Below are 11,450 nucleotides of genomic sequence, written 5' to 3'. Positions count from 1 at the left end.
AAGTAAGCAAAACTTAGGTACTTTATGCATCTGGAAATGCTTTTTATAAAGTTTTTACTTCCAGTAGAATTGATTTCCCATGACATTTGTGTGAGATTTTGTCATGACAGCAAGCAGAAAAAAGCAATATAGAGTCTGTAAAGTATAATTGTGAAACTACACAAAGTGTAAGAGAAAAGGCAAAGGCAGGTATGTGATCTATAAGCTCAATTGAAAGCCAGTAAATTTAAAGCTGGTAACATCCCTCCTTTTTATTGCAACAGGATAAAATAATTTAGTGTTGAGTTTAAAATAAATAAAGGAGCCTCAATTGGCCTAAGAACAGGTTTCCCTAAAAATAGCTTCTTTCTCAGAAAAGTCACTGATAACTGCATTGATAACTTGGCTTTAAGGGTTTTTTGGGTAATTTTATTTCTAATATTAAACACTGGAGAATATGGCTTAATGCTATGTAAATTGTATTAAAAAGCCTCACATGTAAGGAGCTACCATTTATAATTTTTAAGTGTAGATGACAGAACCTTTACTCATAGGAGAGAGTTTTTCAGGAAGATTCAGACAGTGACGGATTGATGAGTTTAGTGTTTCTAGGAGATTATTAGATATTTGTGTGAATCCCACTTTCAAGATAGTGCAATGATTGTAGCAATCACAGCAAAACTTTTAAGTTGTTGCCTGGTTGTTGCTGCAGTAAGGGTTCAGTGATGGGAATGTCCAGCTGCGCTAAACCAAACACAGCACACCTCAATCCCATTCTTAATGCTTGAACACAATTAACTGCATTTGCATGTGCTTCCTGGACATGGCCACCCCCCCCCCCCCTTTGGTCTAATTAAAATGTAGTTTATGTATGTGGGCTGGTTGCTCTTTTTTCCACCAATGGTTCCTCTTCCGTTTGTATCTTCTGTGTATACATAACTATTTATTCCAAGGTCAAGATAGGTTTTAAGGGGTATGTGCTAAAATATGTGCATGCTTGCACAACATGACAGATGCGGTGTCCTTGGAGGAGCAGGTAATATACTAGAACAAAAGTAGCATCACAAGAACACCTACAACTTATTTGGAAACCCCTCAGAAACATGATTGGGAAAGGGGATCATGTTCATCCATTTAGAATAGAGCAATAGCTTGTTGCTATAGGAATAAAAAATACTTACCAAAATAAAATACTTTGCTGTATTAGGTTAAAAACAGTATTGCAGTAGGATAGGTCAAAGCCACAGCAAAAGGGAGGTTAGTCTGTAGAACTACTGAAGCATCTGAGGTCATCACTCCCAAAAGTAAGGAGTGATAAACATTAAGTTAGCTTTTTAAAAATGGCAGCTAAGAGATGAGTACAGGCCAGTTTGTTCATTACAGCTTTTCCAGACATTTTGTAACTCAGTCCCATAGAAAACTGAGAGGTTGCTAGGTGGCTGTGCTGTGTAACTGTCATTCCATTTAAGTTTTTTGGGCATGTAGGTGTGTTTATATGGTTGGTTTTGGTTTTTTTTTTTCCCTTTTTGGAGTTCTCGGTACAAGTTGGGAATCCATTAAAATACAGCAATGCACACAGCTGCTCCTGTCCTCTATACAATGTGCCATAACTAAACAAATTGAAGCAGCTATAGAGGCACAGCACCTACTTCTGTAGTTCAGATAATTATATTTAGTAAGATAAAATACTTATTTGATCTGTAACTAATTCCTTATTTCCTGAAAGGAAATATACATAAAGTACACTGAAATAATCGTCATGTACTGCAGTCTGCTGCGACAGACTGGTTTTATTTATGCTTTCATTGGTGAAAACTAAAATGTCATTTGTGAGAGTGAGGTAATGTTAAATCACTTTGTTAGGTACAGAAATTCTCTTGGATCTTTGCTACTCATGTTTGGCTTTCAGAAACTTCACTTATTGCTGAAGATTTACAGAATCACAAAATGGTAGGGGGGGTAGAAGGGATCTCTGAAGATCATCTGCGACGAGCGAGGGAAGGCATGCAGTCGACTCAATATGAGTGATAAAGCAAGCTTCAACTTTATTGCAAAACCTTACACATATTTATACACTAAGTTCTACCTTATGCATACTTGTCTTACAATCATTGGCTTAGCTCTAAAGATTGCATTATCATACTCCTCCTACTTGCCGTTACTGCTACGTGGTCCGGATTCCATCCTGTTTTTCTTATACAGTGCTTCTTCTTAGCTGTTTACCACAGCTCCTTCTCCTCAAGGCCGAGCCCTGCAGATGTCCAGCTGTTTACCAGCTTCCCAGTGCCACAGCTCCCTCTTCTCAAGGCCGAGCCGTGCAGATATCTAGCTGTTTACCAGCTTCTCAATGCTGCAGCTCCTTCTCCTTAAGGTCGAGCCGTGCAGAGTGATCCCAACATCTCCCCCTTTTTGTTTTTGTATAAACAAAACCTGATGGATCATTTGCAACCCAAGGACTGTGAGGAAGATGGACCATCTGTACATTCTTCTATCGTCCTGTGCCGCGAACTCAGCCCAGCAGTTGGTAGGTGCCAGCTTTACGTGGGCGTCCCCACGGAGGCAACGGTGGCCTTGCCGTACACCGGCCCACTGCCCTTCAGGAAATCCCGGTATTACACATTTGTAGAGGAACGAGTTTCGACACACGTGGCCAGCGAGTGTCGGAACTCACCTCAGTTGTCAGCTTTTAACACAGGGAGCCTATGGCGTATGCGCCCGCTGGCCAGACGTGCTGCATGCGCCACAGCCATCCCGTCTATTGGTTCGTAGGCTTTGTTCACACGGCAGTTTTTCATAACTCAGCAGTCACATATCAACTTATGCTTAAGTCAATAGCAGAACATTACAAAGCAAAACAATTCTAGCTGTACTACTTCTAGTGATATAAACTACTCCTAGTGATAGAAAAAAGGTACTTGTATAAGGCTATGAAGACCAATATTATATCTTACCAAAGCATTTGTAGTTATAGAACGTTTTGCTTCAAAAGCTTTCCACGTTCATCTCATGATACCGCAAATTTCAGTGTGATTTACCCCTACATTTTCTTTTGACTGAGGTGGCATCCAGATTGCGATGACACCTGATAGTGTCATGATGTGTCCAACGATGACGATGGCGACTGCCCCACCCATGGCCTCACCCACTTCGAGGCACCTGCAAAGTGGGTTACCCATGGTTTTACCCATGGTTTTAAACAGCCACCACCGTCAACCTCGTCCCCTGGTCAGCAGTTGAAAAGGTCCTTTCTCCTTCCACAAATAATTTAACACATATAAGGCTTTATTCAAACGTTCTTAGGGTAATGTGGTAGCCTTTCCCCCTTTTTGTTTTGAGCGTGATTATCTAACAAAGCTCATTCATTGGGTGTGTAAGATACTTGTTTGAGTTATTAGCTAGCCAAGCATTCTTTACTACCTTTTGAACCATTCCTTGTAGACAATGCAATAAACATGGTACAATAAGCATTAGTATTAAGATAACAAGTACTATAACAACTGCCCCTTTTATTAAGTCTTGTAACCATCCACTTAGGCCCAAACTTGACAGCTATGATTCGAGGTTTAGTGAACTTGTCTGTAACCTGTCCGTTAAGTCCTTCAGTTTTTGTAATTGTTGAGTTACCGACTGTGATGTATCTGTTAAATTCATACAACACATGCCATCAAACTCCTCACACCTGTGCCCTTGGGCCAAAAGTAGGAAGTCGATAGCTGCCCTATTTTGCAATGTCGCATGCCTTATTGAGTCAGTTTCCATTAACAAAGCAGTGAGTGTTGCAGAAGTAGCATTGGTTTGTTTCGCTAGCCAACATCCCAATTTATTTAAAGTGGTTAAGCCTTGGGCAGCAGCGACCCCAGGGGCAAGGAAAGAGGTTAGTATGGTTTTGTCCGCAGTCCAAAAATCCAGTTGGTCATTGCACTCTTCCTGATATTTTCAAATCTGTCATCTTATTCTATGCCGTCGGGTAAGGTTCAATATCATAGAAGTGTTGGGAGTTAACAATGTTAGGTGCCCCAATGTGTAAGGACCACCTCTCAAACGGGAGGGAACACCTTGCCATGCACGATCACCACAAATCAAGAATATTCCTTTAGGGAGTCTCATTGGGACAATAGTAGAGCGTGAGATGTTGCTCGTTGTATAATTACACCAATTGGTAGCATTCTGAAAAATGGCTAACGTGGGGTTTACATCCTGTGACCTGGCTATCTTCTCAGTAATTTTCTGCAAAGCTTGGTGTTGATCCTCATTCAGTTGACGTCGCTCTGGAGCCTCCACCGAAGACTCCAGGAGCGGCATCAATGGCCTTAGATCATCATTAGTAATTCCGCAAATATTGCGAACCCACTGTATATCCCCCATTAATTTTTGGACATCAGAAAGATTTTCTATTTTCGCCTTAATCTTTATTTTTTGTGGGTGGACCGCTTGCCCTGGTAATAATCCAGCTCAAATATTGCCATGGTCCCTTCTTTTGCCTTTTTTTTTTTTTTTTTGGTGCTATTTTTAAACCCCATTTTCCTAAATAGTGCTCTAAGTGCTGTAAAATGTGGTCTGCATTCAATTGTGTCCCTGCTATTAATATATCAACTATATAATGATACATTATTAAATCTGGATACTTTTTCCACACCGGTTCTAGAGCCCATGCCACAAATGTCTGACACATCGTAGGTGAATTTTGCATTCCTTGTGGTAACACTACCCAATGATACTTTTTGCTAGCTCTCCTTTATTTACCGATGGTACCATAAAGGCAAACTTCTCCGCATCCTCAGCTGCTAAGGGAATGGTAAAAAAGCAATTGAAATATACTCTTCGATTCCCTGCAAAAGAAATGATACATTTGTGACAATAATTACAACGACATAGAACAAACCCACAACACCGTTTTACAAATATGGCATATTGAAGTTCCTGCTCTTGACCGTCCGGGGAGAGCCGCTGAGACAGTCAACGAGCCGTCATTCTGCATACAAAAGAGTGAAAGCATCAGCTGGCGGTACGACGGAGTTGACTGCGTCCGTGGGACGTGTGACAAGATCTTCAGGTCTTACTGTCGGCCGTACCGACCTGGCCGGTACCCACTTCACTCCGTCCCCTCCCTCTCTGCCAAAGTCTCTTGTCTCATGCCTCGCCAATGTTGGGCAGGGTCGTATCTTGACTTGGGGGAAGGATCATCCCAGGCAGCCCCCTCCTGTTGCGGCACAGGTCAGGAGGCGGGGGCCAAGGAGGACTCGCCACCTCCGTTGGTTGCGTTAGCGGGGGGGGGGGGGACCGGGGGGGGACCGGGGGGGGGCGGGCGGGGGTTGCTCGTTCTCACCATCCCCAGCTCGGCCTCCCTTCTCTCCCAAGGCTGTGGCAGCGGCAGCTGCTGCCGCCGTCCGCTCTGATTTTATCGCCTTTATAGAGTCTCTGACTAATCGCCAGGTTGTTAACACTTTCGCAGCCGTATGATCCCCTTTAGAGGCTGCCTCAAACACCAATTTCCCTGCTTTCTCCCAGGTAGGTAACTCAAAAGCTGTTGCAGAGTCTGCTGCTAGCCCCTGGCTCTTCAAAACAGTCTCCAATAGCAATTGCCATGTTGTTGCTAGCTCCGCTGCTTGCCCATCTCCTTTCGAGACTCACCCCATTGATCTTTCACATGGGCACACAGGGGAACATTGAGTACATTGTTCTGGGCAACATTGTCCCGTCTTGCCCTCACATACATCATCGTAGATCTGTTTCTCTGACTTATCTATGCAGCCGGTTTACTCGGTGCATCTGGCACCTCAGGAGGTGCATTCGGAGTCGCTGAAGGTCCTGGACCCTCTGACTCAGTTAAAAAGGGATTGGTTGAAGACGGTTTAACAGCCTCCTCCATATCAGCTGCAGCTTTTCTCTCTGCCTTTAAGGCTTTTAATGTGTTTAACATCAACTTCCATGTCGTCACTAACTCTGCGGTGGTTTTATGTCCATTCCCAATATGTTCCTATAACATTTTTCCTATCTCCTCCCACGTCTCTGCCTTAAACGCCACAGACGCATCGGGGGGGTACCCTTTTTGGCACCAAATTAGAAGCCTTCTAAGTGTATACTCATCATATTTCAGTCCTCTCTTAGAGAGCATATGCAGCAGGAGTCTGACCATCGCCCCTTCTTCATGCGATGCGTTCTGCCTTTAGTTCTTTTAATGTCTCTAGGATCAACCTCTAGAGCGTCGTAGATTTTATACTGTCTTTGTTGCCTGTGCTATTCGCTTTTCAGTTTTATATCTTTTCATGCAATGAATAACATCTCTCCAAGATTTCATTAATTTTTTGCTGATTTTTCATCATCGATTACTAGATCCCACAAACAATCTCCATAAGAACGCCACTCGTCTACTTCAAACATACTTTCAGGGTCTTTAAAAAACCCTTTCGCTTTCCCTAACACAATTAACCCAGCCAGATCTTTTAATTGGCTTACTCCCCGCTTTTCTAAAAAGCATTTTAAGATTTCGAATGCTACCTCTATTTCCATTGCGCGCTACGTTGACCTTCTTAATTATCCGGTCAATTATTTTTGCAGCCTTTTCCCTTGGGTAGCCTTCTTTCGGACGGCGAACCCCTTCTTAATTATCCTGGGTTCAAGCACGGATCAGGCGCGCCGCGGCAGCGTCCGCCGATCTTCTGCTCCCTGGTCGCTGCTACCAGTGCTTCTCCGATCTCGCTGTCCGGTGAAAAACAAGGATGGGGGTCCCTGTTCGGGCGCCACTTGCGACGAGCGAGGGAAGGCATGCAGTCGACTCAATATGAGTGATAAAGCAAGCTTCAACTTTATTGCAAAACCTTACACATATTTATACACTAAGTTCTACCTTATGCATACTTGTCTTACAATCATTGGCTTAGCTCTAAAGAGTGCATTATCATACTCCTCCTACTTGCGCTTACTGCTACGTGGTCCGGGTTCCATCCTGTTTTTCTCATACAGTGCTTCTTCTTAGCTGTTTACCACAGCTCCTTCTCCTCAAGGCCGAGCCCTGCAGATGTCCAGCTGTTTACCAGCTTCCCAGTGCCACAGCTCCCTCTTCTCAAGGCCGAGCCGTGCAGATATCTAGCTGTTTACCAGCTTCTCAATGCTGCAGCTCCTCCTCCTTAAGGTCGAGCCGTGCAGAGTGATCCCAACAATCATCTGGTCCAACCCCCCTGCCAAGGCAGGATCACCTAGGGCAGGTTGCACAGGAACGCGTCCGGTCGGGTTTTGAAGGTCTCCAGAGAAGGAGACTCCGCAACCTCTCTGGGCAGCCTGTTCCAGTGCTCCATCACCCTCACAGTAAAGAAGTTTTTCCTCATGTTGAAGTGGAACTTCCTCTGCTGCAGTTTATGCCCATTGCCCCATATCCTATCACTGGGCACTACTGAAAAGAGACTGGCTCCATCCTCCTGGCAGCCACCCTTCAGACACTGATAAGGTCCCCTGGCAGCCTTCTCTTCTTCAGACTAAACTGCCCCAGGTCTCTCAGCCTTTCCTCATACGAGAGATGTTCCCGGCCCTTAATCATCCTTGTAGCCCTCTGTTGGAGACTCTCCAAAAGTTCCCTGTCTCTCTTGAACTGGGGAGCCCAGAACTGGACACAATACTCCAGATGAGGCCTTACCAGCGCAGAGTAGAGAGGGAAGATAACCTCTCTCGACCTGCTGGTCACGCTCTTCTTAATGCACCCCAGGATACCATTGGCCCTCTTGGCCACCAGGGCACATTGCTGTCCCATGGATAACTTATAGTCTACCAGGACTCCGAGGTCCTCCTCCATGGAGTGATGTGCGGAAACAAACTTCACAACTCGAAAGAGTTATAGAGCAGGTATGTTTATTACAGCGCTGGACGCATGGGGGATATCTCCTCCTAACATGCGTGCACTGAAACAAAAGTTCATCCTTTATATACCTTAAACATGAATATTCACACATTTTCCAAGAAATCACCGCCTCCTTGCTTATACTCTACATTTACATAATGCTGGCGTTGCGCGGGGGTCTCGGGTGGTCGTTTGGGGAGTTAGCCCCCTACTCCTTTTTCCCTTTTATGGTCATGGGTCTCTTGAGGATAACTTCTTCTCCTTGAATGTTCACCCCTTCTATTGTTCAGCCAAGCAGTTCCTTCTTATCATCCTTGTTAGAGCATTCCTGCTAGGATGTTTCTATTCTCAGGGTTAAGATATCTTCTCTGTTCTCTTTAATCTCTCACTCCTTGCTCTTAACTCTTCTTTGTTTTAATTTTCATGAGGCCTGCTTTCCTCCTGATTAACTGTTTACACATAGTTACAATGTTAGCATTGAGGTAAACACAGCCCAAGGACTGTGAGAGTAGGCCGTTAAACATAATCACACAGTTATTAGACTAAAGAATTCTATACTAAAGTCAAACTAATCATGTAATCAATAGCCTTCCATATATTAAGGAATTTGCAAAACTTACAGTTGATTAGTGACACATGTTGAAACCTTATAATTGTTTTAGATCCTTGTTTCATTTCCTCCTTTTCTATTATCCTTGCAAATTCTTTTGCAATCCCTCATAACATACCATTATCACTTGTCCATTGATTAAAATACCTCCCTGTTGCGACTTCGTTTGATCTTATTCTTTTTTCGTGTAACATAATCATCTACGTTCTTCTGACAACACCATATTGAACATCAAATCATACAAGAAGTACATAAAAAAGCTATCAACTAATATGAGTACAAACAGCTCTCTGATCCATTTAAAATTTGGTAACCAAGAGGTTAATTTGTTCCAAACTTCTTCAAATTCCCAAAAGGTGTCATCTAAAGTCATTCAACAAAATTTCAAGTGGACTTAAATTCTCTTTAGTTCTTGGTTTTACCCTGATTCATAATAGGGCTAGTGGGAGAGCTTGGTACCAATGTAGATTTGCTTCTTGACTGATTTTAGCTAGCTGTTGTTTAATTAAGTGATTCATTTTCTCAGCTTGTCCACTTGCCTGTGGCCGATATGGGGTGTGTAGTTGCCAGTTTGTTCCTAAAATTTTACTAACTTGTTGCACTATTTGCACACAAAAATGAGTACCCCTATCAGGAGATATTACTGCTGGTATTCCAAATCTGGGAACAATTCCGTTTAAAAGTACTCGTGTCACTTCCCTAGCCTTATTAGTCCTACAGGAGAAAGCTTCTGGCCAGCCCGAAAAGGTATCTGTTAATACTAACAAGTACCGAAACCCCCCTTTTCTTGGGAGTTCAGAAAAGTTTATTTGCCAATTTTTGACCTGGAACTTTCCCTTTATCAATACTTCCAAATTTTGCACTATTTTTTTACCTTTGGATTTTTCTTTAAGCCTATTTCACATTTATTAACCATGTTTTTTACAGTTTAAAGCAAATTTCTGTCTACTATTTGCTTCATAAGGGAATTATACAAGGCTTCAGTTCCCCAATGAGTCTTGTCGTCTTCTGCTTTTACCAGTTTCCATAATATTCTAAAGGGAACTATTATTCTGTTATCTTTTAATTTTGCCCAACCTGATGATTCAACTTCTGCTTCCAAATCTTTGATTAATCTAAGATCCTTCTCATCATAATCAACCAAGTCTGGTAGTGCCAAAGCTTTTTCAGAAATCAAACATAATACCTCACCTTGTTCCGCAGCTCTTCTTGCCTCATAATCTGCCGATTTCTTCCCCACTTCCTGAGCAGTTACCCTTTTGGTGCCCCTTGCAGTGCATAATTGCAACCGCCAAAGGCGATTGTACCACATCCAAAAGTCTTAGGATCATGTCAGCATGCTTAATATGTTTTCCTTGGGCCATCAGAAGTCCCAGTTCCTTCCAGATAGCCCCATGGGCATGAACTACATACACCAAAGGCATATTTTGAATTTGTCCAGATATTCACTGCAGTCCTTCAACAAGCTCTAATGCTCTCACTAAAGCATTAATTCAGCTCTTTGTGCAGAGGTACCCTTAGGGAGTGACTTTGCTTCCACCACTTGGTCTGTGGTGGTCACGGCATACCCCACCATTCGAGCTCCATCCTTTACAAATCTACTCCCGTCAGTGTACCAAGTGTGTTCAGCTTCCTCCAGTGGCTCCTCCTTCAAGGCAGGCCTGCTTACGTACGCTGTCTCGATGGTTTCTATGTAGTCATGCACAACAGTCTCCATTTCCTGCTTATCACTTAGAAAAGAAGCAGGGTTGATAACAGTAGATGTGACAATTTCTACGTCATCCTGTTCCATCAGGACTGCTTGATATTTCAGGAACCTTGATGGCGAGAGCTCATGTCCTCCTTTTTATTCCAAAACGGAAGTTACAGCATGGGAAGTGTGCACAATCATCTTTTGCCCCAAAGTGAATTTTCAGGCTTCTTGAATAATCAAAACAACGGCGGCCACTGCCCGAAGGCTTCCTGGCCATCCTTTTCTGACTTCATCCAATTGTTTGGTAAAGTACACTACTGCTCGCTTGTGAGGACCCAGCCTCCAGGCTAGAATTCCCAAATCCACTCCTCGCCTTTCATACGAGAACAGCCAGAAGGGCTTTGTTATGTCAGGCAGGCCCAGAGTTGGAGTCCTCATTAGCTCCAGTTTCAGTTCTTTGAATGCCCTCTTGGCTTCATCAGCCCATATTAATTGTGTCTGGCTATTTTTCAGTAGTTCATACAGATGTTTAACCAGAAGTCCATAATTATAGATCCGTAACCGGCACCAACCTGTCATTCCCCAAAAGATTCGAAGCTCTTTTACCGTGGTCGGTTCTGGAGTCCTGCAAATAGCTTCTTTTCAGTCATTCCTGAGCTGTCTCGGTCCCTTAGAAATCACAAATCCCAGGTATATTACTTCTTTCTTCAAGATCTGGGCATCTCTCTAATGAGACTCGGTAACCACTTAGTCCAAGAAAATCCAACAAACTCACAGTCCATTCTTTACATTCTTCATCCTTTTCTGTGGCTATCAAAATATCATTTACATACTGCAAAAGAATCCCATTTCCCAGAAGTCTTTCGGACCTGCAACCGTTATTATCTCAAGCCTTTCGTCCCACATTGGGTGCCCAAAAAGGACTATTGTGGTTTAGCCCCAGCCGGCAACTAAGCACCACACAGCCGCTCGCTCACTCCCCCTCCCCCAGTAGGATGGGGGAGAGAATTGGGAAAAAACTCATCGGTTGAGATAAAAGCAGTTTAATAGGACAGCAAGAGAGAAGGAAACAACAATGATAACAACAATAATAATAACGACAAAGGAATGTACAAGAACAAGTGATGCCCAGTACAGCGATTGCTCATCACCCGGTGATCGATAGCCCATCCCCGAGCAGTGATTCCCGCCCCCTGGCTAACTCCAGTTTATGTACTGGGCATGACGTTGTATGGTATGGAATATCTCTTTGGCCAGCCTGGGTCAGCTGTCCTGGCTGTGTCCCCTCCCAGCTTCCTGTGCACCCCCTGCCTTCTTGCTAGCAGGCCAGCATGAGA

The sequence above is a fragment of the Phaethon aethereus genome, assembly GCF_964289735.1.
Source record: "Phaethon aethereus genome assembly, chromosome: W".
Classification (NCBI taxonomy): Eukaryota; Metazoa; Chordata; class Aves; order Phaethontiformes; family Phaethontidae; genus Phaethon; species Phaethon aethereus.
The sequence above is the reverse complement of the archived record's forward strand: the minus strand, read 5'-3'. Positions refer to the sequence as shown.